The sequence below is a fragment of the Sciurus vulgaris genome (assembly GCF_902686455.1).
Source record: "Sciurus vulgaris genome assembly, chromosome: X".
Lineage (NCBI taxonomy): Eukaryota > Metazoa > Chordata > Mammalia > Rodentia > Sciuridae > Sciurus > Sciurus vulgaris.
In genome coordinates this window covers 36,978,508-37,004,754 of record NC_136471.1, presented here as the reverse complement: position 1 = coordinate 37,004,754, position 26,247 = coordinate 36,978,508, and the positions used below count along the sequence as shown (strand labels likewise).

The 26,247-nt window shown below is 39.2% G+C and overlaps 1 long non-coding RNA gene and 1 pseudogene across 3 annotated transcripts in view; one reads left to right on the top strand and one right to left on the bottom strand.

The window, feature by feature from the left end:
• The window catches only part of LOC306651733, a 495,681-nt gene extending 472,436 nt beyond the window's left edge, over positions 1–23,245 (bottom strand). The window contains exons 1-2 of one of the 2 annotated variants that reach the window (XR_013761192.1): positions 22,627–23,245; positions 21,197–22,581 (exon numbers count right to left, since the gene is read on the bottom strand). This is a non-coding gene — a long non-coding RNA (uncharacterized lncRNA). The remainder of the gene's footprint in view (positions 1–21,196; positions 22,582–22,626) is intronic. The other variant, XR_013761193.1, reaches the window with a different exon arrangement.
• On the top strand, positions 7,789–8,629 carry LOC306652016 (cyclin-dependent kinase 4-like; annotated as a pseudogene). Its single transcript has one exon. The product of its transcript is annotated as a cyclin-dependent kinase 4-like (transcript).
• Positions 23,246–26,247: the final 3,002 nt, after the last annotated feature.

The following is a 26,247-nucleotide window of genomic DNA, read 5'->3' as shown; positions in this document are numbered from 1 at the left end:
AAACACACACACACACCAACCACACAGATGAGAGAGGATCACCAAAACCAGTGCTAACAGAGAGGAATGTTTAAAACGGACAGACCTACACATACAAATTTTTTCCACTTACTTTACCTTTGCCAGACCAACTCCACCTGCAAGATTGTATAATAATCCAGAAAGCTATTTGAAAGCCAGATCATTACAGTAAAACATCTTAGACAGGTTTATACCTATAGGTGGCTCTTCAACTCATTTTACCTCTGACACACCAACTCTAATTGCAAGATTATACAAAAAAGAAACACAGAAACAACCAGAGAGAAGCCCCAAAACCATGACCAACAGATAGACACCTTTACATTTATCAGTCAAGATCTTTCCCAAGAGACTTCCTACAGGATCAATGTAGTATTGGTCATGTCTTAAAAGGGGCAGTAAAAGATAAAAAAAAAAAAAAAAGACAACCAGAAGGAATTCCCAAACCCAAGGCCAACAAACAGATAAGAACCTAGAACAAATAAGAAGGATCCCTAGGTTCTTGTGTCCCACTTAACCATGACTCCTACACCAGTGGTGCCACAGATGTCCCCAGAAAGAGGGACCAGATGGTCCCACAAAGAGGAATCAGATATGTGGAACCAAGGGTCTTGGTATGCACACTGGGGGACTTACCAAATGGCCATGGGTGTCTCTACTGAGTTCAGTTTCCTTTTTCTCAAAGTGGACTATGATGGAGCAACCTGTACCATTCAGGGAGAGAAGGCGGGAGTTCTCTGAAGCAAAAAGAGCTTCAGCAACTGCTGGGATGCTCCTTCAGTCCCTCCCTTTACTCACAGGAATAGCTCCTCTGGTTAGACCATAGGCAAACTCCCCTGTCTTCTAACTCTCCAGAAGTTGGCTCTCATCAAGTTCACCAGCACCATGAATCCTCAGCATGGAAGTGGGGTTCCTTGGAGAGCCAGGCCTGTCCAAGAAAGTTGCAGTGGGGGACTGCTCTTGGGTCCCTTTATGGTCACTGAATTTGTTGCCAAAAGCTCAGTCCTTGTCCTCAATGTCAATCCAATGAAGACAGTTTTCAGAAAAAGGAAAAAAAAGGTTTATTGCTTTGTTAGCAAAGGAGAAATACAGGGGACTCCCGTCCCAAAGTCTATGATTCTCAAGTGTGAAGATCTTGAGAAGCTGGACTGAAACACACAGAGGGAAACTTTATGATCCCTTTTTTACCTTTCTGTCTTAAACAATTACACCAAAACCAGTTTCACTTGGCCTGTTCCCTGGTTCTGTGATCCAAAACACAATATCCTTTTATTATTAATTTTATAATAATTGTCATTTATTGAGCACTGGCAATGTACCAGACACAAATATGCTTTGTTTTAAGTAGATAGCTCGGTACATTTAAAATTTCCACTTGACTCATTACTGGGGAAACTGAGGATCACAGAGGTAAAGATACTTTGCCTAAGTCATACTGCTGAAAGGAACAGAGGTGGAACTGTCTGATTTCTAAGCTCATGCTGTTCCTAGTCTGGTATGTGTCTTTCTTAGTGTCACTTACACAAAACTGGCTTTCCCAGAACAGAAAATGTAACTATCTCAGAGTACATCTTACCAAGTATTACTATTGCAAAATGGGCTGAGGAAGTACCTAAGTGTAGAAGAGAGAAATCAGCCTTTTAAAATTCATTCACTGCTGCAACTAAAATTAATAAATGATCATGTGTATCTTACTGTAAATCCTATCTTGAAGAGGACCTGCCCTGAAAGAAGTCAGAAACAGAGACAAGGACTGAACTGCTGTAACATGAGATTCACAGTAACAAGGCAACTATAAAATCCCCGAAAGACTCCACTCTCAGAAGAGACTTGTTTATACTTAAGATGAAAGATAATTTTATTGTGTTGGAAACACAGTAAAATAATAGTGATGATATATATCAAGAAGTAAATGCTGCTCTAACATAAAAGAAAATACCATTACTATTTCAACAAATTTATTCTAACATGAATAAAAAATCTAATACATTATCTAAATGTTTAATTCATTAATTAAATATATACTTTTATGCATAAAACAATCTTAAGTCCTATTAACTGGAGTACTCTTTCTGTGTAGAAGACTATAACAGAGGCAGTCAATGTAAAGACTCAAAGGGAAAAAGAAACCAAGATGCTATAATTTGGATCTGAAATGTCTCCCAAAGATCCTAAGAGTCTTAGACCCAACTTGGCACTACTGGGAGGTTGAAGAAACTTTCAGAGTTAAGGCCTAGTATGAGGTCCTTAGATAACTGGGGGCATGCCCCCGAAATGGATAGTGGGACACTGGCTTCTTCCTCTTTGTTTTTGATCCTTAGCTCATGATACGAGTAGTTCTGTTTCATTATAGGCTTCCCCCACAGGACCAATACAATGAGGCAAATTGATCATAGACTACAACTTCCAAAACTGTGAGGCAAAATAAACCTTTTGTCTTCGTAAGTTGATTATCTCCAGTACCTTGTTATAGCAATCAAAAACTAACATACAGATGAAACATTCAATTCTAAAACCTACTAGAACATTAGATTATGGAGTTGGCAATTATTTACATGAAACGTGCTTCTAGAGTCTAATTTGGATGTCTTTACTGCATGGTCAGGGGTTTTGTCATCATTGTTCTTTATTGCTTTGTTTTTGTTTGGTACTGGAGATTGAATTCAGAGCTTCACTTATGCTAAGCACACACTCTACCACTGAGTTACAGCCCCACTCCACTGTATTTTTTTTAATCAGAGATTGAATCCAGGGGTGCTTAACCACTGAACCACTTTCCTAGCCCTTTTAAAATATTTTATCTAGAAACAGTCTCACTGATTCACTCAGTACCTCACTAAGTTGCTGAGGCTGGCTTTGAATTCACTATCCTCCTGCCTCAGTCTCCGGAGCTGCTGGGATTACAGGTGTCCACCACCATGCCCAGACCCACTGTAGGGTTTTAAAGACAAGTTAACAAATTAATAAGTGTCAGGGTGTGAGAAACATGCTCACTTGTCCAAAACCAAAGAAGGAACTAAAATACACAAGGAACAGTAAAAAGCAAGGATTTACTTTAATGAGTCTTGCATGATTGGGTGGTCAGGGAGCTCCAGATTGGAAACAACATGTGTTTTATACCCTCAAGTGCAAGATTACTCTTTGGGTTCCTCACTGGACGAGTACTATGGGATGCACAATCTTCCTGAACATCACCTAGGTTTTACTGTCTCCTATTGTGTTATTTAAAGAAATATACCTTTAGTTGTCCCCACCTACCTTTGTTCCCTTGTGGTCGGAAAGTCCTCCTGGGTTGAGTGCCTTTGGCATGTGCAGAGTTTATCTCTGTGGGTCAGGTGAGGTGAGGGGTGGGTGCTTCTTTCTCACCTCCTGTTCGTTAAGGGGCTATAAATGTTTACACTCTGGTGTTAACAGTTTGTAACTTTTTATTCTGCTGTCCCCTCCAGTTGCCTTTCTTATGTTCCATGTCATTTTACATTTAAAGCTAAATACTCCATTTTGAAATTGGACCACTGGGATTTTCTATTTCTTACAAGGGGTCTAGGTTCTGTTGGAGTTCAGAAATTATACTCCAAAGTATGGCACTTTAGCATGCTAAGTACTTTGAATAGAATGAGATTAGAAGTTCTTAGAAACAGGAAGTTCCCTCTGACCTTCTCTGACCCTCTTTCCTCTCTCAAAGTGGATCATAGAAACTAGAAATTCCCTCCTGCAGAACCAGCCATAAAATCTGGAAAGGTCACTCTCTGATCCACCTCCTTTGAACACAGAATATAGGACATTCATTTCACAAGGGCCTTACCCCACACCCAGAGGAGAAGGAGTACTAGAGAGGTCAAGAAAAATCTGAAGAAACAGGCCTTGCTAAAGTTCCTCCCAGTTTATTACCATTAGATCATACCATTTTTGTACAGTCACATTTCTTCATGGCTCTCCATTTTTCACTGAAGCTAAGCATGAAAGTATACAACTTCTCCTGGGTCTTTAGGTCTTGGTTTCTGAAGGCTCTCATGTCATATAAAACTTTATTAAATAATTTTTTCATACTTTTCTCTTGTTAATCTGTTTTATGTTGTTTAAAGGGCGTTGGACTGCCTGGTGTGGTGCATGCCTGTAATCCAGCTACTGGCGAGGCTGAGGCAGGAGGATCACGCGTTCAAGGCCAGCCTGGGCAAATTAGCAAGACCCTGACTCAAAATAAAAATAACAAGGACTGGTGATATATTTGGTGGTAGAGTGTCCCTAGTTTTAATCTCCAGTCCCAAAAAGGAAAAAAGAACAGTAAAAGGCCTCAGAAGCATTCTTAGACTCAAGGTTTCTTTCTCCTGTGTGAAACCCTTCATTCTCCCCCAGAGTGAACAATAGAAACCAGAATTATTCTTCCCCTCGGCAGGTCATAGAAACTAGAACTCCTTTTCCCCAAAGCAGTCATAAAGCTTAAAAATATCATTCTAATCTTCCCCACATTTCTGTCTAAGAGCTTGCAATAATGAAATTTTCTGACCTACTCTTCTCTGGCAGTAGGCCAGAAGACCCTCTTTCCAGAGGTGTCCTGCCTCATACTTGGGAGGAAAACATGCTACAAGTAAGAGGCCAAGAAGAATCTGAACAGACAAGGTTTGCTGGGTTTCCCCACCCAGTCTATTAGATTATATCTTTTGTGCTGGGCACCAGGGTGCACTCCTATAGTCTCAGCAGCTCCAGAGGCTGAGACAGGAGGATGGCAAGTTCAAGGCCAGCCTCAGCAACTTAGTGAGGCCCTAAGCAATTCAGTGAGAATCTGTCTCAAAAGAAAAAAACAAAAAGAGCTGGGAATGTGGCTCAGTGGTTAAGCATCACTGGGTTCAATCCCCAGTACTAAAAAGAAAGAAAGAAAGATTGATCCTTTGTGTCCAATTGCAGGAAGCCATCCATGGCCAATAAATGAAACCAGGTTCAGTGAGCTGTCAGATCCAGAAATCTGGCTCCCAGGAACTGGCAAGCTTTAAGAGATAGTTCCAAATTGCCTGGAGTTTGTGGTATCCATGCAGTGGCTCACTGACTGGAATTTGCAGGTCCTGCTGGGACAACCCGCTAGAGCAAATGGCTTCCTTAACTCCATTCCATCCTGTTCCTCACAAAAGAAGCTCCTCCTTGTCCTCCCTTTTACCTGTATGATTATAAATAAAGGACAGGTGGGCTCTTCCAATTATTAGAGCTAGATTAGCATGGCTCAATCAGTCATGCCCCTGAATCAAAAGAGATAATTGTCTCCTGTGGTTCAGTTTTTTAGCCATTAATTTACAGGCAGCCCATCCCTCCAACAGAAACCCTTTCCCTCACCCACACGGTATGTGAACAAAACTAGAGACTCAATCACATTTCTTACATAGCTGTACCTGCTTCACTGAACCTAAATATAAAAAGGCCATTTCCCCCTATATCTTTATATCTTCATTCTGAAGATTCCAGCATCATATAAAACTTAGATTAAACAAATCTGTTATGCTTTTCTCTTATTAACCTCCATTTTGTCACAGTTATCAGCTATGACCATTACGATGACAGGAGATACCCTCTGCCTTTTCATCCTTAAAATGTGGACTACTCCATTTTCAAACATCTGTAAGTTCCACTCACCCACAAATGCTCACTCTTTTCTTCCTTTTAATCTGTAGCACAGTTTTGTTTTAATTTTATTTTTTAGCAACAAATAAAAGCAACATTGCAAGAAGCAATACATGACAGTATTTTATTTAGTTTTTTTTTTCATAGTTCTATTGAGGTATAGTCTGTAAGTGTGGGGCTAACAGCAGAAGTGGAGATAGATAGCAAATAGGTATGAGGGAATTGGGGGATGATGGAGAAGTTCTAAAACTAGATTGTGGTCATGGCAGCACAACTCTAATAATCTACTAAAAATGGCTGAACTATGTCTATATTTTGAGTAAGTGCTCTGTGAGCAACACGCTATGCTAAGTACTGAATCCAAAGACACAACCATAGTGGTTTTGGCAAACTTTGGGTGAAATAGCCCTCAAGACAACCTGGATCTCTTATCTAAATCAAGACCAAAGATTTTAGCATTTCTGTTGGTTTCTCCAAAATATTTTCACTTTTTTACACTAGATTACTGCACTCCAGTCTTCAGGGTTTTTAAAATAGACATAAACCAACCAGTTGCCTTCTGGTTCTGATGTTCAATTCAGAAATAAAACTTCAGGAATATGGTGACTTTAACAACTGGAGTGAGAACCAAGTGCCTAGGAAGAACTTTCACTAAAAGTAGCTGAAAAGCACATACTTACATTTCTACACAGCTTCTCAGTCCTTTCTCCTAGACTTCCAAGTGATATCATGGGACAAAAGCTGTCTCAAAGAGATACTATCTCAAGAGAAAACACTGAGTCCTTCATATTGTTGTAGAGAACACTTTTTGGTTCAATTTGTGAATGTCTTGGCTCATTTCTCTGCTATAAGTCAATCAACAGTTGTTCTGCTCCCAGATGTACACCACTTTCCCTTAAGTGATTGAAGAACAGAAAATAGTATATTACTTACACATTAATAACAAGATGTGGTCATTGAATTTACACAGAAGTCTTTTTTGCTGGCCAACTGTTTAGAAAAAGTTGATAACTAAATGAAACCAGCAGCAACAAAAGAAATAGTAGTCCAGATAGAGTTTAACAGACAGAACCAGAAAAACAGACAAAAAAGGGCCCTAAGATTACACTCATCTGGAGTTTTTGGAAGGCTACTCACATGTGGTAGGCTGTATCAACTCAGGAGTGACTACAGCAGGCACTTGAGAGCCTCCTGGTCAACATGGGACACACATAAATGACATAAATGAATTCCCCAAGCTAAACACACATCTCTCTATAAAGGGTAGATGTTTTACTGGCTCAAGGAATTGGAGCAACAACTATGACAGATCAATGGCAAAACACTCAGCTATATTGACCCTAGGGATGGTTTCTATGAAACCAGGCATAATAATAAAGATAAGAGGAAAAAACTGTAGTTGCATCATCAAAGGCTGCACACTGTGGGAAAAATTGATTTCACAGAAAAAGCCTGGATAAGCCATTCAGAAAAATTGTTTGCATGCAAGCAAAGGAAAAAATCCCTCGAGTCCTAGGGGATTATTAGAATGCAGAGTTGCCACAATATATTATGGAATCCAGGCTAGATGTAGTAGCACATTTCTGTGATCCCAGGGCCTCAAGAGGCTGAGACAATAGGATGGCAAGTTCCAACCTCAGCAACTTAGCAAGGCCCTGTCTCAGAATAAAATATCAAAAGGGCTTAGTGATGTGGCTCAGTGGTAAAGTACCCCTGGGTTCAATCCTTGGTACTAAAAAAAGGAGTGTGTGTCTGTGTTTGTGTGTGTATGGAAATAGACTGAAAAAAAATTATATATTTCCGTGGTCAGGAAAAATATAGGTAATAGAATTTAACTGTGAGGGCTCAGGTGCTAGTCAAAGGGCAAAACAAACAAAAATCCCATAAACTTTGAAGTTTGCTAGAATAAAAGCATGCCTACAAATTTTTAAACTATACAAATAATACTGCTCTACAGCTGGTCACCTGGTGAGGATTCGGTTGAGGGGGTCTCTAGCCTATAGTCTGTATTTATGGTCCCACCCATACAGTCCAGCTGCCCTGGACCCAGCCCCCACCCACCTCAAGTGTATGGCGCCAAAGGAACCCGCTCTGGAATCCCAATAACGGGCCTGTCCTCACAGCTCTTGGTCTGGCATGAGAGTCTCCCCTGATCTGAGAATGGCTACCTCACTATATGAGCCAGTGGCTGAAATTGGTGTGGTGCCTATGGGACAGTGTACAAAGCACATGATCTCCACAGTGGCCACTTTGTAGCCCTCAAGAGTGTGAGAGATCCCAGCCAAGGAGAAGCTGGAGGGGGCCTCCCCATCACCACAGATCATGAGGTGGCCTTATTGAGGTGCCTAGAGGCTTTTGAACATCCCAGTGTTGTCTGGCTGATGGATGTCTGTGCTACTTCCCAGACTGATGAGAAGATCAAGATGACCGTAGAGTTTGAGCATATTGACTCAGACCTAAGGACAAGGCAGGCACCATCACCAGACTTTCCAGCTGAGACCATCAAGGATCTGATGCCAGTTTCTAAGAGGACTAGATTTCCTTAATGCCAATTGCATCATTCATGGAGACCTGAAGTCAGAGAATATTCTGGTGACAAGTGGTGGGACGGTCAAGCTGGCAGACTTTGGCCTAACCAGAATATACAGCTACCAGATGGCCCTTACACCCGTGGGTATCACACTCTGGTACCGTGCTTCCGAAGTTCTTCCACAGTCTACATATGCAACCCCTGTGGACACGTGGAGTATTGGCTGTGTCTTCACGGAGATGTTTCACAGGGAGCCTCTCTTCAGTGTAAACTCTGAAGCTGACCAGTTGGGCAAAATCTTTTACCTAATTGGGAGGCCTCCAGAGGATGATTGGCCCTGAGATGTATCTCTACCCACTAGGACCCTTTTCCCCCAGAGGACCTCACCTGGTGCAGTTGGTGGTGCCTGAAATGGAGGAGTCTGGAGCTCAGTTACTGCTGGAAATGCTGACTTTTAATCCACACAAGTGAATCTTTGCCTTCTGAGCCCTGCAACACTCATCTACATAAGATGATCCTGAGTGAGCTCTGGAGTGGCTGCCACAGAAGGAAGAGATGCTGTCTTTCTCCTTCTTCTGGACACTTGAGTGGAGAGAACCCCATTGAGAAACAAGGCAACCTCTGCCTTTCTCTCTGAGGCTGTGAAGGCTCCAACTTTTTACAGAGACTATTTGGCTGCCTTAAAGACATTTTCCACCCATCCCTCCTTTGGAGGCTTATCCTTCTACTCCCCTATTCCTATACACTAAGGGGGTCTATCTCTACTCCCTTTCCCTACCTTGATATTGGGATCATTTTTTATACAGGAAAACAAAACAAGACAAAGAAATATGGACTTTAAAAAAATAATACTGCTCTGAAAAAAGAAAGTTAATAAAGAGATAGAAATTACAAATAAGAACCAAAGAGAAATTCTAGTTGAAAATACAAGAACTGAAATAAAACATTCACTAAAGCCAGTTTGGCAGTTTTTTAAAAGATTAAACACAGAGTGACCACATGACCATACATAGCAACCTTATTTTAGCCAAAAAGTGGAAAAAAATCGAGATGTCCCTCAACTGATGAATGCAAAAGTAGCTTGTGTTATATCTATAAAATGAAATGTTTGGCAATAAAAAGGAATTGAAGCAGATCAGAGACCCCCCCCCACCCAGAAGACCCTTACCATAAGTAAGCAGAAACCCCCACCATATTTGTGGTGGATTAACTGTTGACTAGGGCTGAGGATAGGAACCTGAATTAATTATAAATGGAAATGTGAGATCTTATCAGGACAAATAAAAAATTCAACTAAAAAACTAAAAAATTCAACTGTATACTTAAAACAGGCAAATGGTGAATTTTATGTATATAATGAAAACTCAAGAAAGCTATTAAAATATACATGTATTTTGTCAACCTAAAATGAAGAGCAAAGAGAGCAACTCTTCAAAATGAAGATTTAAGCCAGGCCCAGTGGTGCATGTGGATTATCCCAGCAGCTCAGAAAGCAGAAGTAGGAACATTGCAAGTTTGAGATTGGCCAGGGCAACATAGCAAGACCCTGTCTCAAAATTAAAGACAAAAAAAGGACTGGGGATGCGGCTCAATGGTAAAGTGCCCCTGGGTTCAATCCCCAGTACCAAACAACAACAAAAGATTTAATTTGGAAATGGCAAGGGATGCCATGGTGGGTCATGGACATATCCAGGAAGGCAAAAGAAGGCAATTTTTTTTTAAAGGTAGAATAAGAATGTTACATAAGTTATCATGAAACAATAATCCTTGGCTACAAGATCAATAAGAAGAGTGGTCAGTCTGTGAGAAATGGAAAGTTCAGTGGTCCATTTTCAGAATACAGTATTTAACCTTAAATGTAAAATTGGGATGGAAGAAAGGCAACCTGTATAGTCTATTTAAATTCCTGGATCCAGTCTCCAGAGGATGGCCTGAATGTATCCAAATGTAGCCATTTTCATGTTCCCAGCTTGCATCCAATTGTATCCATTTTAACTGTAGCCCTTCCCATTGCCTGCCCCAATTTTCGCATTAGCCAATTGCATAGATTGTAACACCAAGGTCCTTCTATCAGGGTTAGGGGGCAGTGCTGCCCTTAGAGATAAAAATAGGCGAACCACCAGGTCAAGCATGTTTGTTTGCCAGACTTTAGTCAGTAGCACACCTTTCTACAGAAGTAGTAAAGTTTGTGTTCCCAGAGCTAATTCCAAGCACAGTGTTTGATTCCTTGCAGCACCAGTATTTCTAACAAGTCCAAAGTGGAACAAGCAGATTCTGGGTAATCACGCTCAAAGAAGTGTTTTATTTCTGGTGGATTTTTTACAAAGCTGTGGTTTGGCAGTATCTTGTGATAGTTTTTGTTATCAAACAAATATGCATAAGGACTTCTTTTCTTGGCCTCCCAACTTCATTTTGTAATAATTTGACATAAGTGAGCCCATATGATTCTAACAACTTACCCAATTTATAACACATACACACATACACACACACACATTCACACATACATAATAGAGAAGGAAAATACAATTTTCTTACTAACATTCATAGTCCTTAGTTGTGACTGACCTCTGTAATAAAAGCAGATGAACAAGACAAAAACTAACAGCAGGGCTGGGTTGTGACTCAGTGGTAGAGCGCTTGCCTAGCATGTGTGAGGCACTGGGTTCAATCCTCAGCACCACATAAAAATAAATAAAATAAAGGTCCATCGACCACTAAAAAAAAAAAAATTAAATAAAAAATAAAATAAATAAAATAAAAAAACAAACAGCAGTTCATTAACATGTATAGCTAATGTAAATATAAAAGACACCCAGGGAAATAAGTAAAACCTCAAAGTGGTGCCTTGGAATTCAAGCTAAAATATCATCTTCAACCAAAATAAAAAATAAAACGGGGGGGGGGGGGAGCGATCCAAGAAAGGGAGGCATTGAGAGACTCGGACTAAAATAGAGCCACGGGGTGAGTCTCCCCCACCGGGTGAAGCTCGGCCTGGGCAGCAGGCCCAGATAGGGCTTAACAGAGCAGGACAGGGCAGCTAGAGTCTTTCCCAGGTAGCCCTGCTCCCTCTGGTGGTGGGCTCCTGCCACAGAGCCAGCTTCTCAGAGCAGGCCTCGCAGTGAGAGCCTTTCTGCACAGAACCAGCTCCAAGTCCCGGAGCCAGCGGCGAGCTCCGGCCCACAGGCAGCTTCAGGGACCAGGACAGGGCACGCAGGGACTTCCCCAAGCAGCCCTGCTCCCTCTGGCGGGAAGCGCCTTTCTAGGCTAGCTTCTTGGAGCAGACCGCCCAGTGAGAGCCTTTCCACACAGAGCCAGCTCCAAGCCATGGAACCAGTAGCGGGCTAGGGGCAGCTTTCTTTGGAAGCACTGCATTATCAAGTTCCTCCAAGACTTCAGGCTACTGAAGGCTGGGAGGTGATATACTGGAAAACTACAGGGACACTTTAAGCCAATAGAGGAAATCTGCAATATCTCAGAGTCCCTCTGACATCTGACCAATATGAGAAAACAAGGAAAGAAAATGTCCCAAACAAACCTAGATACTATATCAATAAAACCCAATGACAGCACAGCAGAAGAAATGTCAGAAAGGGAGTTCAGAATGTACATAATTAAAACAATCAGGGAAGCAAATGAGAAGATGAAAGAGCAAATGCAGGCATTGAAGGAGGAGATGAAAGAGCAAATGCAGGCATTAAATGATCGCACCAATCAACAGTTAAAAGACCAAATACGGGAAGCAAGAGATCATTTCAATAGAGTTAGAGATACTGAAAAAACAAACAAACAGAAATCCTTGAAATGAAGGAAACAATAAACGAAGTTAAAAACTCCATAGAAAGCATAACCAATAGGATAGAACACTTGGAAGACAGAGCCTCAGACATTGAAGACAAAATATTTAATCTTGAAAACAAAGTTGATCAAACAGAGAAGAAGGTAAGAAATCATGAAGAGAATCTACAAGAATTATGGGATATCATGAAAAGGCCAAATTTAAGAATTATTGGGATTGAGGAAGGCTTAGAAAAACAAACCAAAGGAATGAACAATCTATTCAATGAAATAATATCAGAAAATTTCCCAAATCTGAAGAATGAAATGGAAAACCAAGTACAAGAGGCTTATATGACTCCAAATATACAAAATTACAACAGACGCACACCAAGTCAAATTATTATGAAAATACCTAACATACAAAATAAAGACAGAATTTTAAAGGCCGCAAGAGAAAAGAATCAAATTACATTCGGGGGAAACCAATAAGAATACCAGCAGATTTTTCAACCTAAATCCTAAAAGCTAGAAGGGCCTGGAAAAACATTTACCAAGCCCTGAAAGAAAATGGATGCCAACCAGGAATGTTATACCCAGCAAAACTTACCTTCAGATTTGACGACAAAATAAGATCCTTCCATGATAAACAAAAGCTAAAGGAATTTACAGTAAGAAAGCCAGCATTACAGAACATTCTCAGCAAAATATTCCATGAGGAAAAGATGAAAAACAACGATGCAAATCAGCAACGGGAGGAACTAGCCTAAAGGAATAGCCAAATAAAGGAGAAACCAAATCATGTCAGAAAAACAAAAATGAGTCAAATGACTGGGAATACAAATCATATCACAATAATAAACATGAATGTTAATGGCCTGAACTCATCAATCAAAAGACATAGACTGGCAGATTGGATTAAAAAGAAAAATCCAACAATTTGCTTCTTGCAAGAGACTCATCTCATAGAAAGAGATACCCATAGACTAAAGGTGAAGGGATGGGAAAAAACATACCATGCACACGGACACAGCAAAAAAGCTGGAGTATCCATCCTCATTTCAGATAATGTGGACTTCAAGTCAAAACTAGTCAGAAGGGATAAAGAAGGACATTACATACTGTTTAAGGGAAGCATAAATCAGCAAGACATAACAATCATAAATATGCCCCAACATTGGCTCATCCATGTACATCAAACAAATCCTTCTCAATTCCAGAAATCAAACAGACCACAACACAATAATACTAGGCAATATTAACACACCTCTCTCACCACTGGACAGATCTTCCAAACAAAAATTGAATAAAGAAACCATAGATCTCAATAACACAATCAACAATTTAGACATAACCGACATATATAGAATATACCATCCAACAAAGAACGAATACACTTTCTTCTCAGCAGCACATGGATCCTTCTCTAAAATAGACCATATTTTGTGCCACAAAGCTACTGTTGGCAAATACAAGAAGATAGAGATACTACCTTGTATTCTATAAGATCATAATGGATTGAAATTAGAAATAAATGACAGAATAAAAAACAGAAACTTCTCCAATACCTGGAGATTAAATAATACACTATTGTATGATGAATGGATAACAGAAGACATCAGGAGGGAAATTAAAAAATTCTTAGAAGTAAACGAGAACAAAAACACATCATATCAAAATCTCTGGGACACTATGAAAGCAGTACTTAGAGGAAGATTTATTTCATGGGGCACATTCAACAAAAGAAGTAGAAATCAACAAATAAACGACTTAACACTACAGCACAAAACCCTAGAAAAAGAAGAGCAGACCAACACTAAAAGTAGCAAAAGACAGGAAATAGTTAAAATCAGAGCCGAAATCAACGAAATTGAAACAAAAGAAACAATCGGAAAAATTAACAAAATAAATAGTTGGTTCTATGACAAAATAAACAAAATTGATAAACCCTTAGCCACACTAACAAAGAGAAAAGGGAGAAAACTCAAATTACTAAAATTCGGAATGAACAAGGAAATATCACAACAGACACGAGTGAAATACAAAACATAATTAGAAGCTATTTTGAAAATCTATACTCCAACAAAACAGAAAACCTCAAAGACATCAACAAGTTTCTAGAGACATATGAATTACCTAAACTGAACGAAGAGGACATACACAACTTAAATAAATCAATTACAAGCAATGAACTAGAAGAGGTCATCAAAAGCCTACTAACAAAGAAAAGTCCAGGACCAGATGGGTTCTCAGCCGAGTTCTACAAAACCTTTAAAGAAGAGCTCATTCCAATACTCCTCAAAGTATTCCATGAAATAGAAGAGGAGGGAACCCTCCCAAACTCATTCTATGAAGCCAATATCACTTCGATACCTAAACCAGACAGAGACACATCAAGGAAAGAAAATTTCAGACCAATATCCTTAATGAACATCGATGCAAAAATTCTCAACAAAATTTTAGCAAATCACATACAAAAATATATTAAAAAGATAGTGCACCATGATCAAGCGGGTTTTATCCCAGGGATGCAAGGTTGGTTCAACATCTGGAAATCAATAAATGTCATTAACCGTATCAACAGACTTAAAGTTAAGAATCACATGATTATTTCAATAGATGCAGAAAAAGCATTCGATAAAATACAGCATCCCTTCATGCTCAAAACTCTAGAAAATATTGGGGTAGTGGGAACATCCCTTAACATTGTAAAGGCCATCTACGCTAAGCCCATGGCCAATATCATTCTAAATGGTGAAAAACTGAAAGCATTCCCCCTAAAAACTGGAACAAGGCAGGGATGCCCTCTTTCACCACTTCTTTTCAACATCGTCCTTGAAACTCTAGCCAGAGCAATTAGACAAACCAAAGAAATTAAAGGGATACAAATTGGAAAAGAAGAACTCAAACTATGTCTGCTTCCTCATGACATGATTATATATTTAGAGGAACCAGAAAATTCCACCAGAAAACTTTTAGAACTCATAAGTGAATTCAGTAAAGTAGCAGGTTACAAGATCAATGCTCGTAAATCCAATGCATTTTTATACATAAGTGATGAATCTTCAGAAGGAGAAATTAGGAAAAGTACCCCATTCACAATAGCCTCGAAAAAAATAAAATACTTGGGAATCAATCTCACAAAAGAGGTGAAAGACCTCTACAATGAGAACTACAGAACACTAAAGAAAGAAATTAAAGAACACCTTAGAAGATGGAAATTTCTCCCATGTTCGTGGATAGGAAGAATTAATATTGTCAAAATGGCCATACTACCTAAAGTGCTATACAGATTCAATGCAATTCCAATTAAAATCCCAATGATGTACATTACAGAAATAGAGCAAGCAATTATGAAATTCATCTGGAAGAATAAGAAACCAAGAATAGCTCAAGCAATCCTCAGTAGAAAGAGCGAAGCAGGGAGTATCGCAATACCAGATCTTCAACTCTATTACAAAGCAATAGTAACAAAAACGGCATGGTATTCATACCAAAATAGACAGGTTGATCAATGGTACAGAATAGAGGACATGGACACAAACCCAAATAAATACAATATTCTCATACTAGACAAAGGTGCCAAAAATATGCAATGGAGAAAAGATAGCCTCTTCAACAAATGGTGCTGGGAAAACTGGAAAATCACATGCAACAGAATGAAATTAAACCCCTATCTCTCACCCTGCACAAACTCAACTCAAAATGGATAAAGGACCTTGAAATCAGACCAGAGACCCTGCATCTTATAAAAGAAAAAGTAGGTCCAAACCTTCAACTTGTTGGCTTAGGATCAGACTTCCTTAACAGGACTCCCATAGCCCAAGAAATAAAAGCAAGAATCAACAACTGGGATAGATTCAAACTAAAAAGCTTTCTCTCAGCAAAGGAAACTATCAGCAATGTGAAGAGAGAGCCTACAGAGTGGGAGAATATCTTTGCCACTCATATTTCAGATAGAGCACTAATCTCCAGAATCTATAAAGAACTCAAAAAACTTTACACCAACAATACAAATAATCCAATCAACAAATGTGCTAAGGAAATGAACAGACACTTCACAGAAGAAGATCTACAAGCAATCAACAGATATATGAAAAAATGTTCAACATCTCTAGTAATAAGAGAAATGCAAATCAAAACCACCCTAAGATTCCATCTCACCCCAATTAGAATGGCGATTATCAAGAACACAAGCAACAACAGGTGTTGGTGAGGATGTGGGGAGAAAGGTACACTCATACATTGCTGGTGGGGCTGCAAATTAGTGCAGCCACTCTGGAAAGCAGTATGGAGATTCCTCAGAAAGCTTGGAATGGAACCACCATTTGACCCAGCTATCTCACTCCTTGGCCTATTCCCAAAGGACTTCAAATCAGCATACTACAGAGACACAGCCACATCAATGTTCATTGCTGCTCAATTCACAATAGCCAGATTGTGGAACCAACCTAGATGTCCTTCAATTGATGAATGGATAAAGAAACTGTGGCATATATATACAATGGAATATTATTCTGCCATGAAGAATGATAAAATTATGGCATTTGCAGACAAATGGATGAAATTGGAGAATGTCATGGTAAGTGAGATAAGCCAATCTCAAAAAACTAAAGGACAAATGATCTCGCTGATAAGCGGATGAGGACATATAATGGGGGGTGGGGGGGTTAGCGTTAGGGTTAGGGTTAGGTTTCGGGTTAGGGATAAGGAGGGTGGTAAGAATGGAGGAAGGAAGGACTGTATAGAGGTAAAAGAGGGGTGGGAGGGGTGGCGGGGAAGGGAAAAATAACAGAATGAATGAAGCAACATTGTCCTATGTAAATTTATGATTACACAAATGGTATGTCTTTACTCCATGTACAAATAGAGAATTAACATGTGTCCCATTTGTTTACAATAAAAAAAGAAAATAAATTAAAAAAATAAAATGAAAAGAGACCCCCCATTAAGTCAAAAAAAAAAAAAAAAAGAAAGAAAGAAAGAAAGAATAAAAGGGCATTGGAGAGACCATTAAAGGAGAGGTGACCAGGAAAAGCAGGATAAAAAAGGGAAAGGTATTCAATGCAGACTAAGCCAGTACCTTCTCCATTCTTGAGGGCCTAGTGATTTATAGTCAGCATTTTCAATGGGGTACAGAGAGCTAGAGGCACAGACAAAAGTGGAGATTTCCTTTAAAGAAGTAAATTTCTCTTACAAAAAGGTAGTTAGTGATCTTGTTTTCAGAGTTTCTCCCATGTTTTTTGTTTCTCAAAATAACTACCTCAAAATAATCCTTATGAAAGAAGGCATATTTGGATACACACACACACACACACACACACACACACACATATGGTAGTATGAGACCAGAGTATATGTGTGAATGTGCATGTAGGGGGTGTGTGTCTGTGTGTAACAGAAGTGCATGTCATTATGAGACTATAAAAGTGGGTGATTCAGGGCTGGGGTTGTAGCTCAGTGGTGGAGCACTTGCCTAGCACATGTGAGGCACTGGGTTCAATCCTCAGCACCACATAAAAATAAATAAATAAAACAAAAGTATTTTTAAAAAGTGGGTGATTCAGCAATGTCAGGGAAGTCAGATGCAAATAAAACCAATACTTAGTTTTTGGTATATTGTCTTTCTCATTGTTTATTATCAGTATTTCGTTTAATGAGTTCAGTGGTCTTCTTCCTGAACTATACATCTCTAGAATAGCTCAAATAGCACAAGTATAGCCTTTTTGACAGGGGACACACAGACATGAGCCGTGAGAACATGAGGTTAAAGGAAAAATTCTATAAAATGGACCTACTGTGTTGACTCCCACATGCTTTCCCTTTTAGAAAACAATTTACCTGCAGCCCTGCCTAGTTTAAGTGAACAGGATATATTATTTTCCTCATCAAACTACCTGCTATCTGCAGGAGAAATGCAGGCCCAAAATAATCATGCCAGTAAGAGGAACCCAAGTTACCCTGAAGTAGGGGACTTTTGGGACCTTTACACAGACCATATGCCAGAACTCCGGGAGATAAGAATAATCCCCCTTAATCATAAAATCTGTAAGAACAGGTGCCAAGTAGAACCTGCCAGCATGGACCAAAGTGACCTAGAGTTGTCATGGCAGTGGGGACTTGGAAGTCTGATGTCATCCTGTTGTCAGTCAAAAGCCAAAGAGGTGGACCTGAGTGGGACTCTCTGAAAACTTCCGTGGGAGCCCCAATAAAACTGAAAGGCAGAAGAGTCATGTTGTTCCTCTTCTCTCTGAGAGGACCCACTCTCCACCTTGAGAGTGTCCCCTTTGCCCCTTTCCTACTGTTCTAATAAACTCATGCCTGTTACTCTTGAGTGTTTTGTCTGAAATCGTTCTGACTTGATGACAAGAATTAAGTTTGAAGGGGGAGCCTTCACACTGCCTCAGTTTCCCAGAATGCCCCAGCCCTACGACATTTTTTTGAAGAAAGACTCTCCTATAAAATCTTATCCTTGGGGCTCTAAAATCTTGCCCTGGGGATTTTCTTTGAGGTCAAAGGAAAATCTCTTTGACAACATTCTCAATTATCTTCTATAGAAATTTGTTTCTTCTTATTTGCTATCTCTTCTTGAGACAATTTTAGTTTCAAATCTTTAATTTCATCTTACTTTCAAATACATTTGTTTAAATGTGATAAAGTACAATCTAATTGTTTAAAATTTTTCTCTATAATTGTTTCCCCATATTTGGTTCAAATTACATTTATGCTTTCTCCATAAACTTCTTGACAATTTTAGACAGATAGCTACTTCCATATTTAACAAATTATATTTCTTGATACATTGATTTAATTCACGGGCTCTTTTTCAGTGTTTATGAGAGTTGGTTTAATTTCCTAATGCTTATTTTAATTTTTTAAATTTTAATGTGTATTTCTTTCATGACATGAAGAATACTTTTCCCTTTGTCACCCACATCATGAGATGCAAATTAGACTTTTAGTCTCTCGTTTTTTTTTGTTTTTTGTTTTTTGGTTTTTTTTTGCTTTCTAGCAAGCTTTCTTAATATTCTAAGGAGTCGTGTTATACATATTGTTATTGGCACCCCAGGCCAGAGGCACTGCTAGGGATCCCCAGGATTGGATTTTGCTGGCAGCCCACACTAGAAATAAGAAGAAATGACATAAAAAAAAAAAAAAAAAAAAGGAAAAATGAATTTAATCAGAGTTTGGCCAAAACTGGAAAGGTCAGCTAACTTGCTTCTGCCCATCCTACAGGAATGTTAAAATTTAGAGGAACAAAAGGCAGGAAAGACACATATGTATATTTAGGCAGACTGTGCCAGTCAGAGAATATAATTCCAGTTTTCCAGCCTTTCTGGTGCCCCACCAGGCTTTGGGGACTGTTCCTCAACTTCCATTCTCAGAGTGACTATTGATACCGCCGTTTACCGGTGACGAGTTCTGCTCCTTCTAATGTTGAAGATTGAACACTAGAGAAGCAGCCAAGGCAAGCAGATTAAGCAGGTTTTATTTAAAGGTAATAATACAGACTTCTCCCGGAGGGAGAAGGGGGCCATGGCTGATGTTCTAAAGTCCCAAGAAGTGAGCGCACCCTACATCTTTTATAGGTTAAGGTCCCTTTTGTTCTCCAGTTCTCTCCCCCCTTATCTCTCCTTCCTGCCTACTGACTAGGCCTGGTTTTGCATTAAGTGAGAAGCCATGGGCAGGGGGAGGGCCAAGGAGATTCAGGCAGATAAGGGCCCAGGGGGCATTAATTAGCAGCTCCTTGCTTGCAGTCCTTGATAAAGGCAGGTAAATTTGGTAATCAATGGGCTCCGGAGCTCCTTGACATTCCATTCTTCCAGGAACAATCTCCAACTTCCAGAGGCAGATGGCTTCATTTCCTGGATTTGACCCGATTCTCTATTTCTACACTAACTACCTGTCCTTAATTCTGGCTTCATTCCCCCATTTCGCTTTAGGAACTCCTAACTGCTGTAAGGAAAAGAAAGGGGGTGCCAATCGTTCTGGCTGCTTCAAAGCTGGAAGCAGGCAGCGAGGAGCAAGCAGTTTGGAGTTCCTTTTTTAAAAAATCAGGTCAATCGAGGGGTCCAAGGTAGAAGTCTGGTTGGGGAACAGCAGGTTGTAAAGACATCTGGGGGTGGGTGCTTCTGTGAGAGAAGAACAAAAAGACATGAATACTGAAAGGAGATTAGTACAAAGTATGTGTGGCAGCATCTGGAACATGCCAATGAATATCATGAAGGTGACAGAAATCAATCTCTCACCAGGAGGTGGAAGAACTGAGAAATTTTTCCCATAAAGTGGCCTAACAAAGGCTGGAGAGGACAAGGCCTTTATTTGGGGACTTTAACATTGCCCAGGTTATCAGGAATGTAAACACAACATTTAATTCTTAATGGCATTGATGTCCCCATAAAATATAGTTAAGCTACTTAATGTCATCTGATGTTTGTAAAATATCCCTTTATTGGTATAACCTGTGTTTAGTAGAGATCTCTATACTTCTGTTACTAGCAAGAATAGATTCAACTTACTTATGTCTGTAGACCTTAAACTGACTAAAAACTTCTGACTCTGGCAATTTCTCTTGATGGTTATCAGGCACATTTGCCTAAGAATCTTTCATTTGTAGTTTCCAGTTTTTATTCTAGTGGGTTAACACAAGTGTACATCTTAAGTTATATTTAACTATTATTTCTTTTAAATGCCCAAGAATGGCTATATTTCAGTTTTAACTGTTTTGCTGGGTGTCTAAGATCAAGCTGGTCAAACTAACCTGTTCCTGTCTTGTTAAAGAGTCATCTGAGTTCCCACAGGGGTCACTTGTAGAGAACTTAAGAGCAGCTTCTTAGCTCCACCAGTGCCATTGGTTAGGCAGGGTCTCCTTGATGAGGTGGCTTCCTTTGGAAGCATCAAGGTATGTCTCCCTTTTTCCATGACCCTCCTGTGCAGCAGATGCACTGAGTGATTTTTCATCCTCTAGTGGTCTCAACAATCTCCTTGATCAGGAGGTTGTGTGACCCAGAGTTGCAATGCTCCTTAGAGAAGTTCTCTTGTTCCCTGGGTTCAGGCTGACAGAGGGTGAAAGATCCAAATACTGGTCTATCTTGCCCTCTGTATTTAATTCCAGTCTCTAAGTTTGATCTTAATCATCCAGCAACGCAGTCTCAACAGTCATAAAGAAAAAGTACTGGACTTTAACTTTAATGTCTATAACTTTACAGTTATTTACCCTTTTATCTAACTGGAGTCTGTATTAGTACTGGAAGTTACCACTATCTGTTCTATAGGTGATGGCTTATTATCACAAGTTACCTAGGTTGTGTGTTCTTGAAGCAGCTACTTCTACAAAACATTAACAGGTAACAGTTTTACAAAGTGAAATTAGCAAGAGTAAAAATATATTCAGCTTGTATAATAGCTATCTTGAATTTTGACTGAGAACCACATTATATCCCCTATTTGAGATCATAGTAATTTTACAACAAAAACCAATCTTTTGAATACAACTTTAAATAAGCTGAAGTCTGACTTATTTTGGAGCCATTCTAATATGCAGTAAGGTGGGAGGCAGAGCCTTATCTTAGGTAAGGCATGGCTCTTTACAAATCTTAAGTGTTCTAATTCTGATGTTGATATTTGCTTCTTTCTTAAATGTCATTTTAAGTAGTTTACATATACTGTTTCCTGAGTCTATATAAACTTTATAATTAACACAATTTAACATTGTATCTAAAACATGAATCAAAGAAAGGCTGAGAGAGCTTTTAACTTTCCTTTTGTGTGTCAAAGTGGCAAAATGTTTTCATGTTTCACAATATCAACCTTTAAACAAGTCAGGCTCTAACTTTTATAAATACATTTATATTTGAAATTCTTTATCTCAGTGTAAAAAGTAACAAATTTTATATATACCCTATTGATAACAGGTCCTATAATAGAACATTAAATGATAGAAATAAATCCCCAATTAAAATTTACTCTTTATACATTTAAATTACCATTACAGACACGTTTAATTTGGAGATTAGCAGCTTGATAAATTTCCTGCTTTAAAAACTTGTATACCTGGAAAATATGAACACATTTAAAATACAATGAGTGACCATTTCACAATTACCTTGACACTTTTATATTACCAAATTTAGTTTTTAAAGAAAAATTTAGAATCTGTAACATAGTACAATACTCTAACAGTTGTTTAGCCATAATTGTATAAACCCCAATTTTTAAGACTAATTGTTTTAAAAAATAAAACTTAATAGACACAAAGTTAAGAGTAAATTAGTGTTTCTAAAAAATTCTTGTCATTTTACCATGTCATTTTATCATATAGATTAAACTTTGGTTTATATCAGAACATTAGTATTTCACCTTAGGAAAAACCTTAAATAGTTTTAACTGTCTCACATACATACAACCAACTTTGTTTCACGCAAATTTGTTGAAACTTGCCCTTTACTTACACAGACTTTCTTAGCACTTACTTAGACCCTCATGTATTTCATCACACAAGCACTTTCTTACCCAGAAACATTTCCTTTTCCCTTTTACTAAATATATTTCCATACCCAGAACCTTTTATTTTCTCTTTCCTATTTGTTGACCCCTTTTTGCTCACATTCTGAAACAACTCTTATGAAATTTCTGAATTTAGATAACTTACTCTATTTTAATAAGACTAAATATTTTGTTGTTTGTAGTACTCTAATTGAAACATAGTTGAAACTTTTGGGACCCTTTGCATATAGAATTGCACTTGTTAGGACATAACTCTTAGTAACCTTGTTTTTAGTTTAGTGAGGACACAAAGTAATTGTAAACCCTTTTTATTTACCAACCTATGAAAATACCAATAATGTTTAAATATGTTACCCCATGGAATTTAAGGAGTTAAAAGTACTCGATGTTATTTAACAATTAGCATTTTAACTTTGTAAATTAATCAGATGTCTCTACAAACACATTTGAGTAATCCCATACATGTCAACTCTAATTCAATTATTTTGTAAAAACCAAGATATCAGACAAGTGTCCTGAACAGTATTTGCCATCTCTTTCCTGTTGAAGAAAAGTCCTAGAAACAATTGATATTAGACATTTTATTAACATCAATATTTTATTAGCTTGACCACCTAAAGACTTGCGAGTTATTTTCAAAGACATTTTACTTTTATTAGTTTACCCAATTTGAATTGAACCTTTTTAAATCACGTGAATTAAGAGTATCTAGATCCATTTTTTAAATTTTAATTTTAGGAGCGCTCAATTTTGATACAGATAAAACATGACATCAGACAGCACGACATACAAATAACACAAAATCAAAGGCCTTGTAACTTTATAGGCGAATCTCCATTCCAATGGAACAGATGTTCAAAACTCTAGTTAAATAAAAAATAGAACTGATCAAAAAAATCATGAGCTCAAAAAAATATAGAATTTAAAAAAAATGATACGGCCATTAATTACTTTAGTAAAGCACCATAAAATTTACTTTTGCTGGGGTTTAGGTAAAACTCTTTTTACCTTTTTTTTCCTTGGGTTTGAGATCGGTCTCCTACTGAGCCTTTAGGCTTCCTTTATTTACATTTCAATGTAAGCCTTGACTGAGATCTGGAAGGATCTAACAGGTTTTAACAGAAACCTTGTGCCTAGGGCATTTTAGCCACCTCATCAGGACAGGTTGGATGTCAAAGAAAATTATGAGACCTTATTTTCCATTACTTTTGAGAATGAAGCTACTTTGCTAAGTTCCTCACTGAGATATGCCATTGGTTATTGAGCTGCCTACGGCTGCTTATCCAGGATTTATTTTCCCCTTTGTGACAAACAGGTTAAATCTTGCTTCATAGGTAAACTGAGGAAGGAGCTTGAAGTGAGGACCCTTCTTGATATTCCTGGGGCAGAATATTGTCCTATGGTGGCTATTTCCTGTAGTTTTGAACCTGTTGATGACATAATTAAGCTTTATTTTTTGAGATCTTTTAATTTCTATTAGCTAAGAAGTTTAGGAGTTCTGCAATGGCCTTTTGATATTCCTCCTGGGTGGAGGCACATAAAGGATGTCATTTACTTACTGGAGAACAAGTACAGATGTTTTATCTCTGAATTTTGTTAAGTCCTTAGCTAAGGTTTGTCCGGAACAGGTGAGGGCCATCTAAATCCTGAGCCTACACTGTCTAGGTTAGTTGAGATACAGTAGCTGGTTCCTCAAAGGCAAACAGAAATTGCTATTCAGAATCTAGCATAAACAGGAAAAGCCATTTTTTAAATCTAACTTAGTAAACAAAGCAGCAGTTGGAATTCAAGATAAAAGTGCATGGATTAAGAACTACAGGTGGGGGAAATTACTGCTTCATTATTCTAAGGTTTTGGACTAGGCAGTTTGCTTTTTAACTCCTAAAATGGGTGAATTGCATGGGCTATTGCAAGGCATTAAAAGTTTCTGTCATTTTGAATGATCTTTAATAAGTCCTTTTTCTTGTCTTTATGTTTCCTTTTCTTTCCTTTTGATCTCTATTAAAAATGGAAGGTGCAAGCTGGAGAAGATCATCTAAGGATTGATCAGGGCCACGTGCCAATTTTTGTAATTTCCTCTAAATATTTGGGGCTGACTAAATCATAAATTTGTACCTTAAAAGTTGGTGGCCCTTTATGGATTCAGGATTCAGAGTGGTGTGTTTTCTTATTGCTTTCCTAAGTCTCTCCATGAAAATAGCAGGACTTTCCTGAAGGCCACATAATAATTTTTTAGGCATCCTACTCATCATTTGAATCCCAGTTAGGATGGCTTCTGGGAACTGCCTGTTCTCTAGATGGTTAATAGCATAATTTTCCAGGTGAAGTCAAATACCTGGCATAAGTTTTGAAACATCTCAATATTTATTAGGATCCTCCAAAAGCCTCCTTAAATTTATTTTTGTCTGTCTTAAGTTGGGAGGGTCCCCTCGATTTTCCTCCCTTAGTAGGCAATTCCTCAAGGTTTTCTCCTCTCATGGTAGAGATTATTGATGTCAAGCATGTAACATATGAAAGGCACTTTTCTTGATCATTTGCAGTTTAGCAGTATGCAGGCTAGTGGTGAACCTGGCAATACTGTTGAGAGAGAAGCTCCCTTCTGAGTTAGAAGTATTAGGGATGTCTCCCTAACTCTGAGCTTCCTTACAGTCCAGAAAAACTGGTCTCTCATTACCTGGCTTTGCCAAAGTTATTTCTGTCCTTCTTCGGAAAAGTGCTAGGGTCCTAGTTTGCCCTGTGCTAGAGACCCTGGGAGGATTCAGACTTAAGGGCATTACTGCTTTCCTCCTGCCACTATAAACTCCTAATTATGAAAAACGATGACAAAAGTAAAACGTGTGCCTTTTGCCTATCTTTTTGCCCTGTAGACTAAAGGAATCTCCGGAGGGTGAGGGGACATCTATTGGTGGTTAGACATATAACGCCCTTTGCTTGGAGGGTCTCACGGGAGGGGTTTTTAAATGCCTCCCTCTTGCAGCTTAAAGAGAACACAGTGAGCACATTTAAGCACAGGAACAGTAAGGGGAGACTCTAGATGTCTAGACTAGTGACTGCCAACTATGTGAACAAAGGGAACCTGGGCATTTTCATACTAATCATCCCAGGCCTTACTTAATCTTATAGTTTGAATTCCTAATGTCTGATGAGCAAGGGAAGAGGAGCATCCAGGAGGGAGTGGATGTGCGGGAGTGTTGTGCACTGTGTGGCCCACGCACCAGATCTCTGGGTGTCTGCCTGGTGGAGAAAGAGGTGCACGGTGGGTCACTTGGTCTTAGAGCGACTGCACGGAACAACAGGTGGCTGCCGGAGGAAAAGGCGTGTGGCGGGTCACTGGGACTCGGAGCAATTGTAAGGGGCTCCAGGTGGCTGCTCAGAGGAGGGGCCGCATAGCCAGGCGAAAAGTGCAGAGCAGGGTCCTAGACGGCTTCTTGGTGGAAGGGCACCACAGACAAACTGAGGGGCGGAGCGAAGGCTCCAGGACTGCAGGCAGCTTCTCTGAGGAGAGGCAGCCTAAGGAGATTCGTTTGCGAAGGGTGAGGCTTCCAGGCCCAGGAGGTAGGTCCGGGTCCCTGGGAACATTGCAGAAGAAGGCTGCCCAGCCCAGGCGGTAGTTGTGAATTGAACGGAACCTCTGGGAGGAAAACCGACCAGCGAGACCTCCCCACCGGGTGACTCCTCCCTGTTGGGTGAGGTTCTCCCAAAAGGACTGTAAAATCAGAGACATAGGCCCAAACTGGTCTTGCATCAGCCCACATCCTACTTCCCTTCTGGATGACCATTCATCAGCAAGTGAAGGTACCTCTGCC